Below are 23,265 nucleotides of genomic sequence, written 5' to 3'. Positions count from 1 at the left end.
AGAATTTAAAAGAGATGGGTGCATACTGTGAAGACATTTCAGAAACACATTTTCTTGCAGTAAAACCCATCTACAACCACTCCACATCGTTCCCAGCAAGGTGCTCGCCCACAGTGAATAAATAAAGAATAAAACAAATACGAGAATAAAGTTTGAAAAAAAGCAACAAAATGAATTTATCTAAGGAACCCCAATTTCATTAGCAGCAGAAAAAAAAAAATCACCACTAAATCCAGGATGGAAGTTCTCATCACATAAAAACATGAAGCCCATTTTTACATCTCCTTGTCTAGATCATCTCTTCAAGGCAATAGTTTGAATAAGCCACGTTTTTCAAATCGAAGGAATTTTATAACTGCATCTGATTATTCTGAAGCAGGAAATCAAGTCTGGTGGTCTTTGGAAGGTCAGTGGGTTGGCCAAGTCATTTTAAAGGCTGGTTCACACCCATGGGTTCTATCTTCAGTTATGTTATAGCTGGTCATCCACTCAGTGAGACTGCTACCCAAATGGGAGATGCTCAAGTGTCTGTCCTGATACTTGATGCCTACTGGGTTTTATACATGGGTTCCAGTGCTCGGCCAGCCAAGAGTCTTGAACCCTTTTTCATGAAGAGAGGACTACAGGATGGAGAGCTCCTTTGCATATGCCCTTTTCTACCTCTTGTAATAGCCACACTCCATTCAGGAATGGACCCATGCCAGGCACTAGGTGGAGTACTGGATACAACAGTGAACAGACAGATGCTCCACCCGTTGCCATGGAGCTGCAAGTGATGAGTGGTCCTCATCTGTTAGCCTCACACTGCTCCAGCAGTAAAGGCCATCAATCACAGCTATCCCTCTGGATATAGATGATATAATATTTACTAGAATGTCCTACTCAGGTCATAGGTGATTTCTATTCTTTTCCTTCCTTCCTTCCTTCCTTCCTTCCTTCCTTCCTTCCTTCCTCCCTCCCTCCCTCCCTCCCTCCCTCCCTTCCTTCTTCCTCTCTGTCCGTCTTTCTTTCTTTTCAAAACAGGGTTTCTCTGTGTAGCCCTGGCTGTCCTGGAACTCACTCTGTAGACCAGGCTGGCCTTGAACTCAGAAATCCACCTGCCTCTGCCTCCCGAGTGCTGGGATTAAAGGCGTGCGCCACCACTGCCTGAAGAAAAGCTATTTCAAACACAGGCCTCTGACTCCTCAGCAAGGGTTCTTTTTACTGTGCCAATCACACTGGTGAGCTTGCTTCCTCTTCCTGACAACTTAAGACTTTCTGGGTTAGGAGTCCTTTCTGCTGCCTGGGTACAAGCTGGCTGCTGATTGTGAGCAGTGAAGTGCTCCGATCTCTAGATGGCTCTAGATGTACTTGCCTTGGTTTCAATGGTTGCCATGCTTCTGGTTCCCGACTTAGGGATTACCCTGGTTCTCATCCACTCTAGCTCCAGATCAACTAGCCATTTGCCACTGCCACCACAATGGCTGGCTACCATCTTCCCCAGTGTTCCATTTCCTCTCCACCACCGACCTTGCTGGGCACCTGGCCTCCCAATTAAAGATTTTCCTAGCCTCCTTTGCAGCTATATGTGTCCACAGCACTAAGATCTGACCTCAGGGGGGAAGAATTACTGATTCAAGGTCTTCACCATAGAGTGATTGGACCCCTTGTACCCTGGTTCTTCCCACTGAGGAAGGTGAAATGAAGCATTCACCTTCAGTCACCAAGTGGAAGTCACTTGTTGATGACACCAGGCCTAGACCCCTTTCACTCTGGACTGACACATAAGAAGCTACCTGTGTTCAGCTATTGTGGGAGTGTGGGATCTGTGGGTATCCTTAACAGAAGAACTAGCCCAAGTAGCTTGAATGAAACCAGATCCACACACCCCCAGAGACACTATTAAACACTTAAAAGGGGTTGTCTAGACCTGTATGTGAAAGTGTTCATTCCATGTTACTATCTCATGGAAAAACTGTGAATAAAGGACACCACCTGGACCTCAAAGGGAAATTCTATTCGGTCAGAAGAAAACTGAGGAACCCCAAAAAGGAAATGAGCTTCCTTCAGAAATCATAGGCGATCTCGAGAGAGGTGAGGCCTGCAACCAGTCCTCGGTCTCCTACAGCAGCTCTCTCCACTCCCAGCAAAGGCACTGCAAGCCAAACTGAGGGCCTAGGCTAATGTCTCCATGGAAACAGTTATCACAGGAGCTGTGTTCCTGACCAAGAACTCAATGGTCAACTTTTAGGAGAAATTATATAAACTTCATGATTTGTCAACTATAAAAGCCTTGTAGGGGGGTTTGTTTGTTTGTCTGTGTTGTTGTTATTGTTGTTTTTCAGATAAGAGGGCTGCTGGTGGCCCTGGAATCTCTTGTAAAGGACATGTGCATAGTGTATATCATCTGGGGGAGATGTGTATTGGCTGAATCCAAGACAAGAAGCTGTCGTGTGAGCTTTTATTTACTGCTTCAGAAACAGCTCGTAGCACAAAACACATTAAATTAATCATTCCGGCAGGTCCCAAAGGCTTCTAAATACGATATACAGACCACTTAAGAATAGTTTTAGCCAAGCACGGGAAAGGAGACACCTGGGTAAGCCTGGTTAGAGGTGAAGCTGAAATAGAAACGCAGCGTGGAGGCCTGGCTCTGCCACTGACCAGCTGTGGGGCCCTGGGCCGTGACTCACACCCCCAGACTAGTTAGTTCCCAGTCTGCACGTGCAGATTCCCAACACTTGTCTCCCAGGGTCATGACAGACACCAAACAAGGCACTGCCTATAAAAACAGCTTAGCAAACTGGTTGGGAATGTGGGATGGCACTTTTAGAAAGGGCTTTTAAGAGAAGATGCTGATGCTCACCCACCCAGACCAGATGCTGCCCAGCCATTCCATGAGACCTAGAGAAACCTTATGGACTCGGAAGCATATCTGGCAAGAGTCGGTTCATCACTGACATCCATTTGCTCGCCAGCCCCCGAGCAGCCAGCAGGACATCAGTCATGGGCTCTGAGGGAAAGAGAGCTGCAGTGAGCTGGGGCCACTGCATGGTGATACGGCTGTCCACCAAAAACAGAGCTCACAGGCCCCGAGGTGCTGTGAGAAGCCCCCAGACTAAGATAGGAAGCATTCTGCAGTTCTAGAAATAAGAAAAATTGCTGTTTTATTTTTTTTAAAGCAGGCTCTTGAGATTGTGGTTTTGGTCCCAGCTTTTCCACATAGCACACATCATCTGAGGTGCTCCTTGAGTTTCAGACTCCCTAACAAGAGAATGAGATCTATGTCATCCACCCCATAAGCGGAAAAGGCAAGTCAGCACTTAGCATGATGCTTAGCATGCGTCAACAGCCAGTTATATATGATAACGTTAAGAGCTGGCAGATATCAAGCAAGGTTCTGCTATGCCCACAGCAGCTACGGGCATTTGCAACTGGCTATTACCTGGACAGTGTTGCTGGCTCATTTATTAATCCCAGGCTAATAGAGATTCTTCTGGATCTCTGCCTAATGCCTGAGGACAGGCAAACCATCCAAGAGTGCCTGGCCAGCCAGTTGGCTAGATTCTGACACTTGTTTTTCTGGTTTGGAGCTGCTCATCATTATGCTGAGAGATATTCTCAGAGAAGATGACATTTGCATGACTGTCTGTATCTAACTTTTCCATCCACGTCTGGTAGAAGGCTCTCCATCTCTGGCTACGAAATGAGTAACTGACTTTAAAGCATGGCCCCAGGCCTGGAGATGGAGGTCAGCTGGCAGAATGCTTGCTCAGCACACACAAAGCCCTGGGTTCAATCCTCGGCACTGCACAAACAGGGTGCTGGCACAAGCCTGCAGTCTCAGCACTTGGGAGCTGAGAGCAGGAGGATCGGGAGTTCAAGGTCATCCTTGGCTACACAGAAAACTCGAAGCCATCCTACGCACATGACGCCCTGTCTCAAAACAAAAAATAAAGCAACAACAAAAATGTTTCTAGCCAACAAAGTAGTACGAGTCAGCACCCATGCGGTGGACAGCGCCACATCCTCCAGCCGGCTCAAGAGGTGGTCCTGCTCCGTCAGAACACCTGTAAGGGCCAGCACAATCCCACCAGTAAAACTGCACCTTTACAGCTTCAAGGCCTGCTTCTTCCGTTGTCTCTCTCGAGCATCAGATCCACCCACTCTGTGAAGGGTTGGATGAGAATTATTTTACCAGCCTAACAATCAGACTCAGTCTGAGACATCAGTGATATGCTTAAGGGATGGTGGTAAGTAGCAGCAGCAGGCCAGACTGTGGGTCACTCAATTTCTAATCCAGTGCTCCTTACAAACAAAACACCTTTGTTTAATAACACTCGTCTTCCAGCATGGCGCATTGCTTCTGAAGAACTCGTGACTGAGATGCCTGGCCGCAGTACACACTTAAAGGCCATTTGCACTGGTAGATGTTTGGTAGGATCCAGAACTCCAAAGAACAACTGACAACTGCCATGCCGACTAACACAACTGTCAATTAACTTGGACTTCTAGCTCCATGCCTCTCTCCCTCGGACCCATCCAGTTCCTTCCACTCAGACCTCTGCTGCACTTAGCCCTCTGTCTTAGTCAGGGTTCCTATTCCTGCACAAACATCATGACCAAGAAACAAGTTGGAGAGGAAAGGGTTTATTCAGCTTACACTTCCACATTGCTGTTCATCACCAAAGGATGTCAGGACTGGAACTCAAGCAGGTCAGGAAGCAGAAGCTGTTGCAGAGGCCACGGAGGGATGTTTCTTACTGGCTTGCTTCCCCTGGCTTGCTCAGTTTGCTCTCTTATAGAACCCAGGACTACCAGCCCAGGGATGGCACCACCCACAAGGGGCTCTCCCACCTTGATCAGTAATTGAGAAAATGCTCCACACACAGCTGGATCTCATTTCCCCAACTGAAGCTCCTTTCTCTGTGATAACTCTAGCCTGTGTCAAGTTGACATACAAAACCAGCCAGTACACTCTCTATGCCCAACCTAACTGCAACATTCACACAGGGCTCACATAAGCACATAGGAAGTATTACTGTGTCATAACAAAGTAACCTCCGGGGATCTCCACTGCCCCTGCCCCGGCTCCACCACTTTGACAGGAGTCACTTTACTTTTCCTGTTGCTGAAAAGAGAGGGAAAAAAAAAACCCTCAAGGGGCCAGTGGGATGGCCAATGACAAAAGCCTGGTCACCTGAGTTCAATCTTGGGACCCCCTTAAAGGTGGACGTAGAGAGACCTGATTCTGCAAAGTTGTCCTCTTCCACATGCACACCATGGCACGTGCAAGCAAGCACACACATTATGATAACGGTGCTGATGATGCTGTTGAATACACTGACAAAAGCAACTAAAAAGAGAAAGGGGGTCATCCTGGCTCAAAATTCCAGGGCAGACCATCATGGCAGGGAGCTTGAGAGGCACCTGGTTCCATGGCATCCCCAGTCAGAAGCAGAGGGAGATGAACCTATCCTCAGCTCCTTTCTCCCTCTTATTCCGTGGGAAACACCAGCCCATAGAATGTACCGCCCTCCGTGAGTGGGCCTTCCTCCTGGATGCTGATACCCCTCACAAGTGTGCCTGTCTCCTAGGAGATTTTAGATCCTTTCCAGCCGACAATCAATAACTACCACACTAGGTGTTTCTAGTTTCGTCCTGTTGCTATTATGATAAACCCCTCTGGCCAAAAGTAACCAGGGAAGGAAAGGGTTTATTTCATCTAACATTTCCAGCTCATAATCTGTCATTGAAAGAAGTCGGGGCAGGAGCTCAGGGTAGGAGCCTGTGCGCGGCTGGGTCATGCTTCAGCTTCCTTATGTGTAGGGATGGCTCCCCAGGATCAGTCAATGCAGACAACCCCTCACAGACACAGCCATAAGCCAATGTGACCTCAGCAATCCATCAACAGAGACTCTAGCTGGATCTAAATGGTCACTAGGTAAACTTTGACTTGTCATTGATGTCCCTTTTTCCCATCACAATGTGGGTTAAACACAGCCACTTCAGAACCTTCCATTCTAGGCTAGCCCATCTCTGAATGTGATCTTGTCACTCCCTCCTCTTGAGTCCCATCCTCCTCTGTAAGTCTAAATCCTAGATAAGGAGCTGGCATTGGAACTAAGGACCTTATACTTGCTCAGTGTACACTTAACAAATGAACCATTTCCCCAGTCCATGGAATGCTTGTTAAGGAAATAAAACTACAGGCTCTTTCCTGGGTCACAAAAATGAATCAGCTCTGCCCCTGGGCCTAGCCTGGTTTTTGGCATACAACCTTTCAGACATCTGTTGACTAAATAATAAATGTGTCATTGTGCCCAAATAAATATGCAGTAAGTTTCCTTTCAGTTGATGCGGCTCAGCCACTGCTAAGCTGTGCTCTGGAGCCAAGTAAAGACAACGCGAAGACGAAAGTCAGCTACAGAATTAACTCTTCATCAGTAAAAGGCTCGGATCTCTGCCAAAATACAGAACAGAGAAACACACAGATGCCCAAAAGAAATGGCAGCCTAGACTTCTTCCAAACACACACAAGAGCAAATCTTGCATGCCTCCTGTAAGAGGGCGGGGACATTTGGGGCTCTCACAAAGCTCAATTCACCTGTTGAATAAATAAACAGGTATTTATTGGGCAGTTGTTCTGTACAGTAAGTCTGTTGTTGGTCCTGCAACAAAGCAGGAAATAGCAGGTGACATTCCTGCACCCAAGGAAGATGAGGGTATCAGGCAACTCCCAGCTCCACAGTGAAGTTCCCAGCACAGTATCTCCTTGCACAAACTCCTTCTAAGCCTTCAAGTGAGGGGTAGAAATAAGCATACTGCTCATAACTGACAAGACAGGGGCAGCGCTAAAAGTGCCCTGTCACTCCAGGCCGGCAGTCCTTCACTTCAGAAGGCACTGAGGACAGACAGTACAACGTGCTCACATCGGTCATTTTTCTCAACGTTGCCAGCTGATCTCAGCCACTAACGTCACTTAAATATCAAATGTCTCAAATGGCACAGTGACCCAAGATGCCAAAAACAGGATTCAGAGGTGGGAAGGGATGGGTGGAGCTTAGTGAAAGGGTGGCTTTTTCCCCCCACGGTGGTAAGACTCCTTCCTCCTCTGAAGCAGAATTCGATTGCTTCCATCATCTCCAGCCTTGGGCTCCTTTTCCCCTCCAGCAGGATACTGAAAATAGATTTGCATTTAACATTTAAAGCTGTTTTGGATCCCACACTCTTTCAGCTCTGTTCTCTGTTGCAAACTCATCCCAGTCCCAGGGTTCTCACAAGTGTATTTCACAAGCAAACAAACCAGTCACCATGTTTATCCCTAAGAGTCCAAAGAAAAGGTGATTTACATAATGATATGGGAGATTAGATGACCAAGAACACACAAGTTCTTATCTGGACCAGAAGTTCTAGGAAAAAAAAAAAATCTTCCAATTCATCTAGAAAGACAGATAAATCGGAGGTGGGGGTGGGGTGGAAGCAAAGGTACTGAGCACTAACCAAGGGGGCTTCCAAGGCCCTTAGACCCCCACCATGTACTGGAAGGATCTGGAGGAGCCATTGCCCAGCAGGTTCACACGATGAAGGCCATATGCCATCTTCCCATTACTCTCGGGAAACAGGATTTTATCATCGAGAAGACCCTGAGAACTCAAAGTTCCGAGAGGAATAATCATTCTTAAGAGGCTCAGCACATCACCACACTGGCTCACAAACCCTTCTCTCTGAGCTCTACTGTCTCATTTATAAAATGACACACCAACTCTTAAGGGCACAAAGGTTAAGAAAAAAAATTCCTTCCATAAAGCTTTCTGAAAGGCTGGAAAAATAGTAGAAGTGACTAAGATAAACAGCTAAAGTCAGCAGTAAATAACTGTAATGCAGCACAGACAAGGGCCTCGTGAGCGGCAGCTTAATTAATGCTAACAGTGCTTTAGAAAAAAGAGATACGGTTTGGGCTACAGCTGTCCCTAAGTGGCTTTCCTGAGCTTGATGAAGAAGCAAACCATTATTTAGTCTGGTTGGAGTTTTTTGTTTGTTTTGTTTTAATAAAGACAAATTTATATCAAGCTTCCATCAACTGCATTACAAATAACCTTTTAAAAAAAAAACAACTTCTTTTAAGATGAGCATGCATGTCAAACAGTGTACAGAAGTCTACAGTAAATATAACTAAAATGGTTAGTGGCTGGTGACACCCGTCAGCAGTTCATTTATGAGGGGACCTTTCAAACCCTTAATTTGTTTGCATGTGACACAGAGTATAACAATGTCTTGGGTTTCACAAACCGCCTTCTAAGCAGGGACCAGTAAACCGCTAGTTACATGGCACACAACTAAGAATGAATGTTTTAAATCATATTTGCAGACCTTTGACTCTGGGCTCAAGGTTCCCCAGAGGAAAAAGAAAAGCGCTGGTCCCTGCCCACAGAGACTCATAGCCTCACCCTAGCTTTTACTTTCCTTGGCAATCAAGCTGCCTCCAACATCATGACCTTCGAACCAGCCTGATCCTCTGGCTGGAAAAGTGTTCCTGGACCTCTAGAAAGCTGAACTCCAGTCACCTTCTCAGTGGGGTCTTCCCTGAGCACCGGCTAAGTCACCTTCCCTGACAGTATTCTCGATCGGATCCCTGTTGTCTTGCCCCATCTGTTCCTTCTTACATCTCATTGTTTACTGCCCTCCCCAGTGAGGCCCATTCTGGTCACTTTTGAGCTCAAACCTGTGCTATGCACCTGGGAGCCTCCAGGAAATCCCACTGAATGAATGGATGACTGGGGACAGAGCAGGAAGTGAGGGGAAGACAGATCATCAAACAATTGAAAACTGAGGGAACTGACCATTCTGATTAGGCAGGAGATGGCAACCTGCCCATTGTGAAATATCATTGCTCTGGAAGACATGACTGGCAAGCAAAAGGAAGGGGTGGGAAGAGGCGGGTGGAGGGTCTCATCAGAGGAGGTTTTACTAAGAAGGGGGGGAGAGAGAAAGGTCAAGAGATCATGAGCTAGGGCATTCAACAGATGCAGCATGGGCGCTTAGGCACAGGGCTGAGTGAAGTGAACTAGAGACAGGGGCAGGGATGGCCTCGAGGGGCAGAGGCAACCTGGAGAAGCCCAGGAGACTGGGCACAGGGCATTTGTTCTTAGAAGGCTCTCCCTGGTCATACTATAGGAAGAAACCCCAAAGCAGTGGAGAGCGGAGCAGAAAGGTGGACAGAGGTGATGTTGATGGTCCAAGTGTGAAGAAGTGAGACATGAGGGAGACAAAAGTCACCAAGACATCACTGCATCTCCTCTCCCCCAAGGCAACTTCCCGCCCACCTTCCAGCAGCACCCCAGGGCAGAGCCAGCCCATTCCCACTCAGCCTGCTCCAGAACCCCAACAAGGAGGGCAGAGCTCAAAAGGACATGCTGAGGGCCCAGTGTCACTTTTCACACTTGTCAATCTGAGGCTAATTCTGTTCCATAGAGCTGGTGATTATTACCTTTGGTGGGGTATATATTTGAACATTATATAACTCGTTTTTATGTAACAGGTTCTTCACATAAAACAATGTTCCCTTTGCTATCTAAATGTATTCAGAGGAAACAGTTACTGGCATTAAAAACATGTATATCGCCACCAAGGCTGGGGTGCAGAAGTGGCTTGGCAATGGGGTTGGGAGTAGTGGGGATGGGTTCAGGAGGGTCTTTGAGATAAGGATGACAAAGCCGAGAGGCTTCTGAGGTCCCCTCCCTGGGCAGAGCTTCTAGGTGTCTAGGATGGGACCAGTATCAGTGAGTTCCTTCAGGAAGCTCACTTTATATGGGGGATCCTGTGGAGGAGGAGACTGAGTGTCAGGGGTTTGCATCAGAGCAACACCTCAGAAAGGTGAGAGAAAGCAAGACATAGCAAATACACATCACAGGATATAGGAGGATGCTTACAAGCCCTTGTAACTGCTGCTAGGGTAACATCCAAATGTGTGGTCCTCTTGTACCATAGCAAGGATACCAGCCCTTCTAGGACAGTGCATACCATGCTTTGCCAACTGAGACTGGTTTCCAATCTCTACAAGCCCAGAGGGCTCCTAACATGATGTCGGGCACATGACATCTAACACTGTGACCCTCCCAGCAGGTTCTGGAGTCCACCAGATAAATAAATCCTGACCCACCCCTTAGCAGTTGAGTCATCTTGGGCTTGCAAAGCCCTCCTCACCTGTAGGGTATGGACAGTGGTGCTGACCTCACAAGATAATGATGAAGAGTACATGAAATTAACAAGTCTAAGGCAAGCAACATATCTACCAGCACACAGAAAATGTCCCCAAAATGCTAGCTACGACTGCCATAATTATTTATTCCTCTTTTTCATTTGAAGCAAATCACACTCAAAGATGCTCACTAATTTGTCCTGGTCGCACAACTGGAGTGTCAGTGAAAGGAATAAATACAGATAAATGGTTTCCTCAGTCTATGTCCAAAACAATATTGACCAGAATATTACATTAAAGACCCATCTCTACTCTTACAGACTTTAAAAGGACAGCGTGTTCCCAAGCAACAGTCATTTGCGCTTATGTCCTGCACTCACTCAGCACGGAGCACTGCCCTGAAGCAAGGACTGGGACACATCACCTCCCTATCCCCAGCCCACACTCTCCTTCCATGAGACCTCATCACCCAAAGCCGTGCACACCCGTGACCCTACTATACCCCTCACCTCTATCCCCAGGACCTCTCTGCTGTGTGTATCCCCTCCCCTCCAGTTTCCAACTGGGATGGGCACCAGACAATAGATCCCAAAGGCCTCCTGTGCCTATTATTTGGGAGGAATCAAAATGAATGATACCCAGAGTGCTCAGTATGGACAAACAGGCCATGGTCCCGGGGACAGCCCGACATGCTATAGAATACAGCAGAACCTACAGGGATTACAGAAAGATCAAGAGCTGGGGACACTACTGCCAGGCGTCAAGACAAAGGTTGTTCCCAAAGGTCCAAGTGCTGGAGTTTGAACAGAAAAGCGGGTATGTGAGGACTCGGAGGTAGGGAGGACCAGGCTAGGGCAGGTGCATGGGAAGGGCCACCCTTTGGCTTGACTGGACAATCCTGTGCACACAGCAAATGCGGGCCAGCATGTGGGCTGGATGTAGAGAATCCCCCACAACACATGGAGGAACAGAACAATGAGGAGTAACACCGCTGAGCCACTGCAAAGTGTGGGGTGAAGACCTTAACATACACATCCAGTATCTTAACTCATTCACTGATCCATACTGCAGATCTAGGCACCAGAGGTAGATCCCACCAGGAGGATACCAAAATATAGTGAAAAAGCAAGTTGGCCATTAGTGATGAAGGATGCAAGCAAAAGCTGGACTATGAAAGTTTTGGGGCTCTAAACCACCTAACAAAACTGCCTGGTTGTACAGCTGGGAGAGAGGGGCATGAAGAGCTCTAGGCTCCAGCATGGTGTGCTGATTCTGGGGAGCAGTGCTTGAAGATAGGCTGCAAGCCTGTAACCCCACAGGACACTACTGGACTTGCCATAGCTAAAGCAGGAGGGAGTGGGGCATGACTAGAGATGGGACTCTGGGGGCAGGGGTTGGGGATAGGGAGGCAGCATGAGCAGAAGGTAGATGCTGACCTTCAGCAGGAACAGGAAGAGAATCAAGAAAGCAACATGACCTAAAGCTACAAGAAAGAGGTGACTTCCAGAGAGTGAAAGACACACAAGATCAAGCTGCAAAGGGACTGACCAAAACAACCTGGGATCTAAGACTTAGAAAGTTTTTACAAGTCTTAGGAAATATACAGAAGGAAAGTAGGGAGAAAATCCTGAGCAGGAGGATGTTCAGCTCTAGGGCAGTCTGGCATCCAGCAAGGGGTCATCCAGACTCAGGGGCACCTCATATGGCAACTGCCCGGTGTACAGGAGGCTCACAATAGACCTGTTCCTTCCTATTCCCAAATCAAGACAAAGGCTCCACTGAGATTGGTGGGGGTTCTGAGGGCAGAGAGCACAAAGGATGTTCTGGTGACAGGAGCCTGGCAGAGGTGGGAGGGAGTGGCATCTGGCACTGCGGAGAGGCTTCCTGTGTGCTAGGCATTTGACATGCATCATGTCCTGTCATCCTCCAAGAAGCAGGCACTGTCGTGGCACCCAAGGAGCAGCAGGAAGGTCAGAGAAGCCGGGCACGTGTCCAAAGCCACAGGGCTCCAACCCAAGTCCAGCTCCTTCTTCTACCAGAACCTAGAGGCTCCTGCCTATTCCAGAGCAGTGGGAATAGCAGTGTTTTCTCCCACCTGAGAAGAGGGGAAGGCACAGAGGGGAGACTGGACAGGGTGCTCTGAAGGGGGGAAAAGATGCCAAGGAGCGAAAGTCATAGCAGGTGGATGGAGGGGAAAAGAAAGGTTTAGGGTCAGTCTGCCTGCGTCCTGTGACGAAGTGACAACAGAGAAGACTGACAGAAAAGAGTATGCTTGTGTCCCTGAGCTCCCTGTTTAACCTCGAACGTCTAGAAAGGGTTTTGTCTTTTCTATTTTCCCTGCAAACGCCTATCTCAGTTAGCATCTCACTGAAGCCACCATCTGAAACTGCCAATGCTGTCAGGAACAGGAGCTTTTTCATCTTCACATTCTCCTACCACAGTGGGGCAATGATGGAATCATAGGAAGAAAGCAAACTCAGAGACAGAAAGCAGACTGTCCACCGCAGACAGATAAAATCATTCATTTTTGCATGTTCATATGCAGAGCTGTTAATGTGGCCAGATCTTCCCGTGGCACTTATGCATACATGAATCCCAGTGAGACTGGGGACGTGAAGGAATAAATCTGAAAACACGGCCACTTCCTTTTCCTGCCCCGTGGCACGTAAACCTCTTCTACAAATAGCGGTGATACGGCTGAATCGTCATCAATTATAAATCACTTGAAATGGATCCTTTAAACACCATCTGTTGATCTACTTAACTGTCCCATGAAAAAAGGATTTTCGCTCAATTGTTCTGACAGCTCCAGGAGGTAGATGCCTGCCCTGATTCAAATTTATTCAACACTGAGAGGCACATAGAACCTAAGAGTGGTAGAAACCTTTGACATCCCTTAGATCAACTGTCTGACTTTCCATCAGAGGTGAACATAACCCAGAAAGGTGTAGTAACTTGCTTTAAGTAGCAAAGCCACCGGGTTCCAGTCAGGGCTAGAACCTAGTTTCAAGCCTCCTCACTCCCAGGTTACCACTCTTCCACACCTTATCAGAGCCTCTCCCATTTTAAGCTGCAGAGATTGGAACAAAGTACAGATTTAACTGCTGTTTTAACATAGTCATTATTCACTGGCAACATCTAAGATAGAACCAAAGAGCTGCTAGCGATACAGCTTCCGCTGATACACCCAATTTCAAATCTGCCTACAAAATTTCTAACCCTTCTAAATATGTTCAACAGCCCATTTTTAAAGACTTAGCAATAATATAAACCCAGGAACAAAGAATAATCTTAAGGATTACATTTTGTATTTTAAAATATATTTTTTGAAACTTCACTGGTACGGGAATCAAATTTAACAGCAGTGATCCCCCCTCCCTTCTTGCAAGCACAGGAGCCTGAGATTATTCAAAACTGCTCAAGAGCAGCAATGATTATTTTAAGCTCATGATTCAACTAGTACATTAATTAGAAAATCCACCAACCCAAATTGACAGATCCTGGTATCAATGGGAACTTAAGAATAAAAATAATAGTTGTTAAGTAAAAATAGATTGAAAGAGGGCACAGCAGCAAATGTGAAAAGGAAAAATGACAAGCAAGAGCAGTAGGAAAAAAGGCTTAATGATCAGTTTTCCTGGACAAAAAAACAAAAACAAAAACAAAACAAAACCCAAAACGAAAATTTTGGCAATGCTGGTACTGTCAAAAAATAATTGGTCGTGATTACAGTCCCTGATTTTTGGAAGTTGGGTGAGAAAACTTGATTAATGATTTCTTGCTTCAAAAGTAGCAACTTAAGACAGGAGAGGAGACAGATCTCAAGGGGTCAGAGGGCCAAAACTAGGCTAAGTGTAGGGAAAAGACTGGAGAAGATGCACCCCGAACAGGTAAGGGGCAATCACGTCAGCTTGGCCAGCACAACTCTGACAACAGGCACACACACCCGTGTCCAACGCAGTCATTTCCCCAGCGCCGAACACACACAACCCCCGGGGATGGCTTCCATGTGAGCCCTGAGTCTGCGTAAAATTCTACCTTTGACTTTTCCCTGCAAACCCGAGCACCCCAAGCTGTCTACACTGGGGCAATCTCCAGTGGAAATCTTCCTCTTCCCCGATTATCTATCAAACCCGCATCTGAGTGAAGCCTTCGCTGCGCACTCCTTGGGTCTCTAGGACGCCCACCGGGCGCAGGGCACGGTCCTCACGCCATCGGGTACCTGCTCCCAGACCCAACGGGGAAGACACATCCTCCAGGACCACCCAGGTACCGGACAGCGCAGGCCCGACGGCTGTCCGTGGGCCTGGTCTAAGCCAGCCAGGGGATTCCCGGGGTCCGCGCCAGCCCCAAGACGGGCCACAGGGACGTGCCAGTACGGACTCCCCGACTTGACGGAGACGCCCTCCCCGCCCCCACCCAGCTCCCCAGGGGGAAGTGTAGAAGGGTTGACCAGGCAAGCGCCGCATAGCATCGTTCCGACCGCGTCCCGGCCATCTCCGCGGGGATCCAGAAGCTCCCGGGGATGCATCCCGGAGCTCTTCCCAGGCTCGGGTCATTGCTGCCACCCGGTACTGCTGTCTCTTTAAGAAGCCGCCGGCCGCCCCCTCCCGAGCCAGGTGGTGATGCCCGCGCGGGGAAGGTGGGCGCGCCCGCTGACAAGCGTCCCAGGGTCCCCCCAGTCCTCCCCCGCCCGCTGTGTAGCCCAGGCGGGGAAGATGGGGGTGCGCGGGAGCGGCGCCTTTAAGGGGCGCAGCCTCCCCGAGGCTGGATGGGGGCTGGGAGCCGCACGGGCCCTTTAAGGCCGGCAGCGGGCACGTCGGGCAGGGCTCCCGGCGGCCCGGCTGCGCCGCGGGCGGAGGCGGGGGCGGTGCGCCCGCCCGGGAACTCGCGACCCCCGACGGGACGCCCCGAGACGGCAGCTGCCCGCAGCCATGCCGACACTCACCGTGGCTCGCCGCGAGCGCCCGCGCCCGCACCCGCACTCAGATCCCGCGGCGGCGGCGGCGGCAAGTCCGGCGCGGGTAAACAGGCACCTCCGTCCCTGACCTACTTTCTGCCTTCCCTAAATGTCGCACCACTAACCTACTTTCCGACCAATCCGCTCCCCGCCGGCCCAGGCCCGGCCCCCCGCCCACCAATCGCTGTGCCCAACCCCCCTTTCCCGCCCACCAATGGAGGAGCCGCGGAGCCCGGATACCTGCCTCTTCCCGTTAGCCAATCAGAGCGCGCGAACGGAGTTGTCTTGGCGAACAACCCAAACCAATTCGCGTTCTGCTCCGCGTTAGGCTAGCCAATCGAGTGGCCGATAGGAAAGCCTCTGACCAATGGTAAGACGGCAGGGCTGGTTTACCTGCTACTTTCCCTTCACCAATCACTTGGCGAACAGAAGCACACGCCCCGAGGAGTGGACCAATTGGCACGCTCTGTGGATTTCTTGCCCCAGCCCTCGGTTTTTCCCCTCAGGTCTAAAGCTCGCTGAGGCCACTGCGGCGCGGACTCTGCGAGCTCGCCGTCGTCCCCTGTTCCTCAGCCGCGTCCCTGACTAGTGCTTGTCTCCCAGCTCTCCCTCCTCCTCCGTCCCCTTCCTGGCTCGCAGAACACTGAGAAAACGCCGCATCTCCTCGCCCATCCCTCTCCAGCTCCATCTAGGAAACCACATTTTAGGAACACAGAGTGACAGAACCTTCCTGAAACCCCCGGCTTGTCCTAGTCGGAACCACAGCGCTAATAGCTAACGTATTTAGAATTCTTTTCCTTCCGACGACTAACCGGATCGTGCGTTCTTTTTGCTTTTTTTGACCTCCAAGCGTCCGGTGGAGTTGTCATTCCCGTTCGAAAAAGAAGTCTCCCGGGAGTGGTGGCGTAGTCTGTAATTCCAACCCTCAAGAAGCTGAGGCAGGGGGATAATCGCAGGTACTGAGCTAGCGAGGCCGCAGGATGAGACCTGAGCAAGATTCTGTTACATGTTATGGACATGGCCCTAGCAAATGTACTTTGCAAAAGTATCAAAGGAGCGGGAAAGAAAGAGAAGTTGCAAAGTCATTTGTTTGGGTGGTTAGTTGTTCTGCTGTAACCCTAGCTGTCCTGGAACCCCTTCTGTAGATCATCAGGTTGGCTTTGAATCCAACTCACAGAGATCTGCCTGTTTCTGCCTCTGAGGCACCACCTGCTCGGAGATTTTTTTTTTTTTTTTTTTAAAGAAAGAGACAGAGAAGGGGGGAAGGTAGAGGAGGGAGGGAGAAAGAGAGGGAAAGGGAGAGGGAAAGAAGTTGTTTTGTTTCTACCTTCAAACAACTGGCAAACCTAAATGTTAAAGATCCTGATAGCAAGACTACTGCCTCCTTTTTGGCCCATGCATGCTCTCTCCCCTGTAGCACATGCTGGAGGGGCCTGGGTGGAGGAAGACATCCAGAAAGTACTCTGCAAATGTGGGCTGGATCCATGAACAAATGGGATCAAAACACTTGACCCAGTTATGTGAAGTGGAGCAGCTCGTGTGACTATAGAAGGAATTCTAGACAGGCAGGGTCCTGGGACACAAGGCAGCATTTCAGTGCTTATAAAGTCATGACCCATGTCCAGCCCTTTTTGCGAGGCACACAGCCTTTGTCAAAATGTGAATTGGCTTCAAGGCCAAAGAACTTCATGGGTAACTTCCCACTTACCCTGAGTTTCAAAGCAGATTTATTATTTCTCTGTCCTGTTTTGTGAAGGAATCTTTCTGTGTAGATGGAACTTTAATACAGCATTAGAAAAGATGTTACTTACAAGATGGAAATGTGGGCTGGATGCTGACCTAATTAAATGGACTAATGGCTAGCTAAGTACCAGTAACTTGAAGATGCTGGCTGATGCGCCCCACAATATCTCTCTACTGTGTTGTGTGCCGGGCATGTGCTAAAAGCTTTCCCTCCTTTTTTCTTTTTCCTTTTTTTTTTAAAGATTTATTTATTTATTATATGTAAGTACACTGTAGCTGTCTTCAGACACTCCAGAAGAGGGCGCCAGATCTCGTTAAGGATGGTTATGAGCCACCATGTGGTTGCTGGGATTTGAACTCCGGACCTTTGGAAGAGCAGTCAGGTGCTCTTACCTGCTGAGCCATCTCACCAGCCCTCCCTCCTTTTTTCAATCCCTGTATCCTGACAACCACCCTGTGCAGAAAGCAGTTCTTACCCCATTCTATAGATAAAGTGTCAGTCATGTTCTAAATGTGGTTTCCATTCTAAAGGCTCACATCAGGCCAGTTACCAAAAAAATGGTGCAAGGCTTCCAACTAGGCCCAGACTCAGGATTTTTACCCATGTCCTGAAAGAAAAACTAGAAAATTTGCATTCATTTTCCAGGTGACAGAAAGCCAATCGAGGAAGAGACACCACATAACACCAGCCAAATTTGATAGGGAACAATGGGCTCCTTAATAGGGTCCCATCTTGGGACACCTGCTGTTCTCAGGCAGGGTAGGGCAAAGGTGTCTGAACAGATGCATAAAAGAACAAGATGGGAACCCTAAGTCACACACAACTCAGTCTCAGTCCACAGAGATTTGTGGCTGCCCAAAGAAAGAATGCTGTCTCCGGACAGCCACTGAACGTCTCTAAGAGAAAGCAACATAGGCGTCAGTGGACTGGCTATCTTGATCAGTACCCACATGGAGTTGCCTGTGACTGAGACTTGGCAAAGAAAAATTATCACTGTGCACGAGGAGAGAGATCAGGATGTAATGAGACTAGAAACTATGTCACACGAGGAAAGATTAAAGGAAACAGAAGTTTTTGCCCTGGGGAGTACAAGGTAACTTTCTTCACATATTTGAAGAGCTGTCAAATAGAAGAGAAATTAGACTAACTCTGTGGGGCCCAGAAGGGATGGAAGGATAGAGCGTGGGGGTGGAACCTCATTGGAATCAACAAAGAGAGTTTTATAGTAACTATAACTGCCTCTGCCTTGATGATACATTGTCCTACTACAAAAAGGGTTCACCAAGGAATAGCTGGCCAAACCGGGGTTAAGGGGGTTTAAGACTCTAGCCCTCCATGTGCCTTGATTATCTTCTTTTTTATCTTGCTTTTTTTTTCCCTACCATTAGTAGACAAAAGATGGCTTCTCCTTGTGCAAACCTGGTTTTTTCATGGTCGGTTATATTTTCCATAGTGTTTCTCTCTGTTAAAAACCCAAACATGTTTATCTTCTACTGGCACCTACCTTGCCTTTTATTCTTTACCTTCCAGAACATTGAATTTATCAATTCTTTCAGCACAACTAAAATGTCAAAGTAACTACTCTCAATCTAAATTTGCTGCGCATGAATAAAAAAAAAATCACACGACCAAAGAAAGGATAGAGAAAGGAAAAGAGATTATTTAGTGAGTGCCAAGTTCTTTAAATATGTTTACCATACTCCTCATCCCAGAAGTTCACATACCTTCTATGCTAGCTAATCTTAATTACCAATTTGATGCACTTGGGAAGGAAGAGAGACTGGCAATTGGAAATTGCCTCCGTTAGATTGACACATTTTCTTGATTGCTAATAGGTGTAGAAGAACTCAGTCTACTGTGGGTGGTACTTTCCTAAGGCACATGGGCCTGGTCTGTATGGAAAAGGTTGAGAAAGCTAGGAAGAGCAGACCTGTAAGCAGCGTTCCTCTGTGGCTTCTGCTTCAGCTCTGCATTCAGGTTTCTGTCTTGAGTTCCTGCCCTGGCTATCCTGCATAATGGACTTTAATGGGTAAGGAAATAAGCCCTTTCTTCCCCCATCTGTTTTTGGTCATGGTGTTTATCATACCAACAGAAAAGCAAACTAGAATACCTACCTTCCAGACTTGCTGTTTGGACTCTGGAAATCAAACTGATTACCCTCTTGGTACTTCAGGCTTTTCCTATGTGGAATGGGGATAGTCTGTCATCTACTCTGGAGGGTTGGTGAGAGGTAGGTGAGGTGATTTATGGGAATCGCTAGTGTAGTTCCTGGTGTACAGTAAAGATCTGATTGTACTAGGTATCACTGCTGGCCATATGAAGTAGATGCTGTTATGGTTTTATTGACGAAGTTGGGGAAGACAAGTAGTCTACTCTGCAAATGGCCTCTAATGCAGTGGCCAGAGCCATGCAAATTGCCAGGAAAGAGTTTTGTAAAAGTACAGAATACTGAGGCTCCATCTAATCCAAGAAGAATCTAATCCAATCTGAGGTGGAATCAACTTTGGGAAATGCTTGTATAATGGAAGATTGAATTCTGAATTGAAGTACCCAGCCTCAAATCCCAGGTCTGCTGGGATGACTGCAGAAGACCGTGTCAGGACCCAGAAGTCATATAAACATGAAAGCCAGAGAGTCTTGAGATGAGCGTGTTACGTTTGTCTTGGGAAGACTGAATAGCATTGGGCCACATCACTGTTTACTGGGGTTGGAGAATGAGTTGAGTGTTATTCTAGAAGTCCCACGTGTATCACCTCCACCAAGTCTCACCGCCCCCATCCCCCACAGCAGGCCCTCCTATTCCCATCTTACAGATGCAGACAGATGTGGTTCTGAAACCACAGGTTCTTTAGACAACTGGTCTCAAAGTTCAAGTTCTACTTTACTAAACTGCATCTTTACAATTACGTTGACCGTGATCATCCAGAGTGAGACAGTGTAGATCAAGGAGCCACCAACTTACAGCTACAGCTGGTGTCAAAATCTCCAGTCAACTGTGGAAGAGCACAGGATGAGGTCTCAGGAACAGGATGTCTTCTCACATAGGAGAGATGTGCAGAAGGGAAGGCTCCCGGATAGGGGGCGGTGGGTGGTGGTGTGGTAGCTTGTGGAATCCTGCAGCCAGAAGCACAGCAAGTCCCGGTACAGACCTGAGCTGCTCCTCTGCTCTCAGTGCCTCACCCTCTGCCCTGCTGAGCAGAGCCTTCATGAATGTACTCAGCCAGAGCCAGACAGAGAACGTGAGCCTAGGCAGTCCTCCAATCGTGAGCCCAGGCTGAGCCGTGCTCCCAGAATGACAAAGGAAGCAAAAGAAGAATTGGAACAGGAGAAAACGGTGGTGAGAGAGAAAGAAGAAACCAGAAAGCAATGTGGCTGGGTGTGGGAAACTACAGGGAAAAATTCTCAGTGGACAGCTTAGCGTGGTGAAGGAGAACGCTATCCCGAAGGAAGGGGGGTTGGCTGGATTTCAAAGGAAGCTTACCTTAGGAAAGCCGATTTTACTTAAACTGGAGATCAGATGCATGGAGGAGGGACGGGCGGGTACCATGGTGTGAAGATGCTCATTATTTAAGGGAGATTCAGAAAATTAATAGTTACCTTTTCTCTGCTGAAAGTATGCTATGTGTGCCTGTGTCAGAAACAGAGAGGGAGAGAGGGAGGCAAGGAGAAAAGGAGGGAGAGAGGGGGAGGGAATGAATTATATTTTAAGATTGAAATTAACATCTGAATATACAAAAATGAGTTTTGGGTTTTATTTGGTTTGGTTTGGGTTTTGGTTTAGTTGTTTGTTTGTTTGTTTGTTTGTCTGAAGACAGGTTTCACGTGTAGCCCTCCCTGGCTGGTCTGGAATTCACTATGTAGATGAGACTAGCCTTGAACTCACAGAAGCCTGGCTCTGCCTCTCAAGCGTTTGGATTTAAAAGTATATGCCACCATGCCCAGCCTTAAACATGAGTTTTTATACAGCAGGCACTCACAGGTTAACAGGTCTTGGCAGCTCTCTCAGAGGCTTCCCAGGAGGCCTTTCTTGGCTCCTTTTTGAATGGAATGACCCAGCCACTCAGAGCTGGAGAGCAGCAATACCTCATTTGGAATGTGTCCTACACCGTGTAATGGGGCTGAAGATCAGATCTTTCTTGCAGACGGGGCCAAGATTCTCAGGCTCTCAGTGCTGCAATGTGAGAAGGGGCTCTGCTATGTGCCTGGAAGGAGGGGAAGTCCCCTCAGCCACCCCACTTCACAGGAGCTCCGCACAACAGACACTGTGTAGAACAAGAGCGAACTTTCTGTCCTGCTTTGTTAGAATACACAGCACTGAACTGCTTGCTCTACAACAGGAAAGAAAAAGAGAAAAACTACCAGCACGGCAAAGCAAGGTGTTTAGCCACATAAGAACTGTATGTAGTAACTGAAGAACATAAAATTATGTTTAAAAAAAAAAAAAAAAAAAAAAGGGTTGCGAGTATCTGACCTGGCACACTCTCAAAACAAAACATATAGGAATGGTAATTAGCCAGGTCTGATGGCACAGGCCTGTAACCCAAGTTATTTAGAAGTCTGGTGCACTTACATGGAAGGTTTAAAGCCAGCCTAGGCTGCAGAATGAGTTCAAGACTAGCCTAGGCAACTGTCTCAAAATAGAAAGTAAAAGGAGGCTTGAAGCTATAGGCTTATGGTAGAATGCCTACTTAGCAGGCAGGATGCCCTAGGTTCAATCCCTAGGACCACCAAATAATACAATAAACAGAAGTGATTTAAGTAGCCTTATATTATCATAAAAACAGACCAGAAGATGGATCCAGAAATAGACCCAAAGTACATAAAAACTGAATACATAGTAAAGTTTAAGATACTTTTAAAAAGAGATGGGTTTTCAATATATGCTATTGAAACAACTATGGAAACCCATGAAAACTTGTTCCTAACCTTATCTCTGTACTAAAATGTAACCCACGGATACTTAGAATTTACTTTATAAGAAGAGCCAGTGATATAGCTCAGCAGGTAAGGGTTCTTACTGCCAAAGCTGAGGTCGTGAGTTCAATCCCTGGAACCTATGTGGTAGGAGGAGAAAACTGACTCTTGAAAGTTGTCATCTGATCTTCATGAGCAGGTCTACACATGAACATATCATGTACACTCATGCACACACACACACACACACACACACACACACACACACACACCGTTGCCTTAGGGTTTTACTGCTGTGAGCAGACACCATAACCAAGGCAAGTCTCATGGACAACATTTAATTGGGGCTGGCTTACAGGTTCAGAGGTTCAGTCCATTATCATCAAGGTGGGAAGCATGGCAGTGTCTAGGCAGGCATGGTGCAGGAAGAGCTGAGAGTTCTACCTCTTCATCTGAATGCAGCTAGGAGAAGACTGGCTTCCAGGTAGCTAGATGAGGGTCTTAAAGCCCACACCCACAGTGACACACCTACTCCAACAAGGCACACCTTCTAATAGTGCAGCTCCCTGGGTGGAGCACATACAAATCATCACAACCATATAAACAAGTAGGCCATGCACATGCAAGCCCCACAGACATACTATCTACTCAGAAAGCACCATGCACAGTTTAATTAAAAGCATAGCAGTTGGGCTGACAGCAAATGGTGTCATGAGCCTGTCCTTTGTACAGAATTACTTTTTGGAAAGAGTTACTCTTTATAAAGTCCTTCTGCTCCTTGGTCCTCTCTTTCTTTTAGTGATTTAAATAAAATCAGCAGCTCGTGTGTCCTGAACTCCTATTATGCTAGTATGAGGGTAGTAGAAGACAAGGACCAGAAGTTCAAGGTCACCCTCCTCTACTAAGTTAGATAACACCCTGGACTCTATGAGAACCTCCTTCAAAACAAACGAGCAAGCAAGCAAGCAAATAATGGAACAGGGCTGGAGAGATGGCTTGGTCAGTACAATTGTTAACACCCACTCTGGGTGTGTCAAAACTGCTTATAAGCCCAGTTCCATGGGCTTTGATGCCTCTTGTCTCTGTGGAACATGCACTCATGTACACATACCCACTCCCCCCCACATGCACATTATTAAAAATGAAATAGATGTTAAGAAACAGATAAATAGCTGGTGATGATGGTGCATGCCTTTAATCCCAGCACTGGGGAGGCAGAGGCGGAGGCGGAGGTAGAGGCAGAGACAGGCAGATATTTGAGTTTAAGGCCAGCATATGAGGTTGTGGAGAAAGAGGAACACTCCTCCATTGCTGGTGGGATTGCAAGCTTGTACAACTACTCTGGAAATCAGTCTGGCGGTTCCTCAGAAAATTGGACATAGTACATAGAGGATCCAGCTATACCTCTTCTGGGCATATACCCAGAAGATCTTCCAACTGGTAATAAGGACACATGCTCCACTATGT

The 23,265-nt window shown here is 47.6% G+C and overlaps 1 protein-coding gene across 3 annotated transcripts in view; it reads right to left on the bottom strand.

Annotated features, from left to right (window-relative positions):
• The window catches only part of Arntl (aryl hydrocarbon receptor nuclear translocator like), a 99,962-nt gene extending 84,654 nt beyond the window's left edge, over window positions 1–15,308 (bottom strand). For 2 of the 3 annotated variants that reach the window (XM_021189972.1, XM_021190058.2), the window contains exon 1: window positions 15,129–15,308. The gene's annotated coding sequence lies outside the window, so the exon portion shown is untranslated. The remainder of the gene's footprint in view (window positions 1–15,128) is intronic. The other variant, XM_029538751.1, reaches the window with a different exon arrangement.
• Window positions 15,309–23,265: the final 7,957 nt, after the last annotated feature.

This window comes from Mus pahari, chromosome 1, assembly GCF_900095145.1.
Source record: "Mus pahari chromosome 1, PAHARI_EIJ_v1.1, whole genome shotgun sequence".
Lineage (NCBI taxonomy): Eukaryota > Metazoa > Chordata > Mammalia > Rodentia > Muridae > Mus > Mus pahari.
The sequence above is the reverse complement of the archived record's forward strand: the minus strand, read 5'-3'. Positions and strand labels throughout refer to the sequence as shown.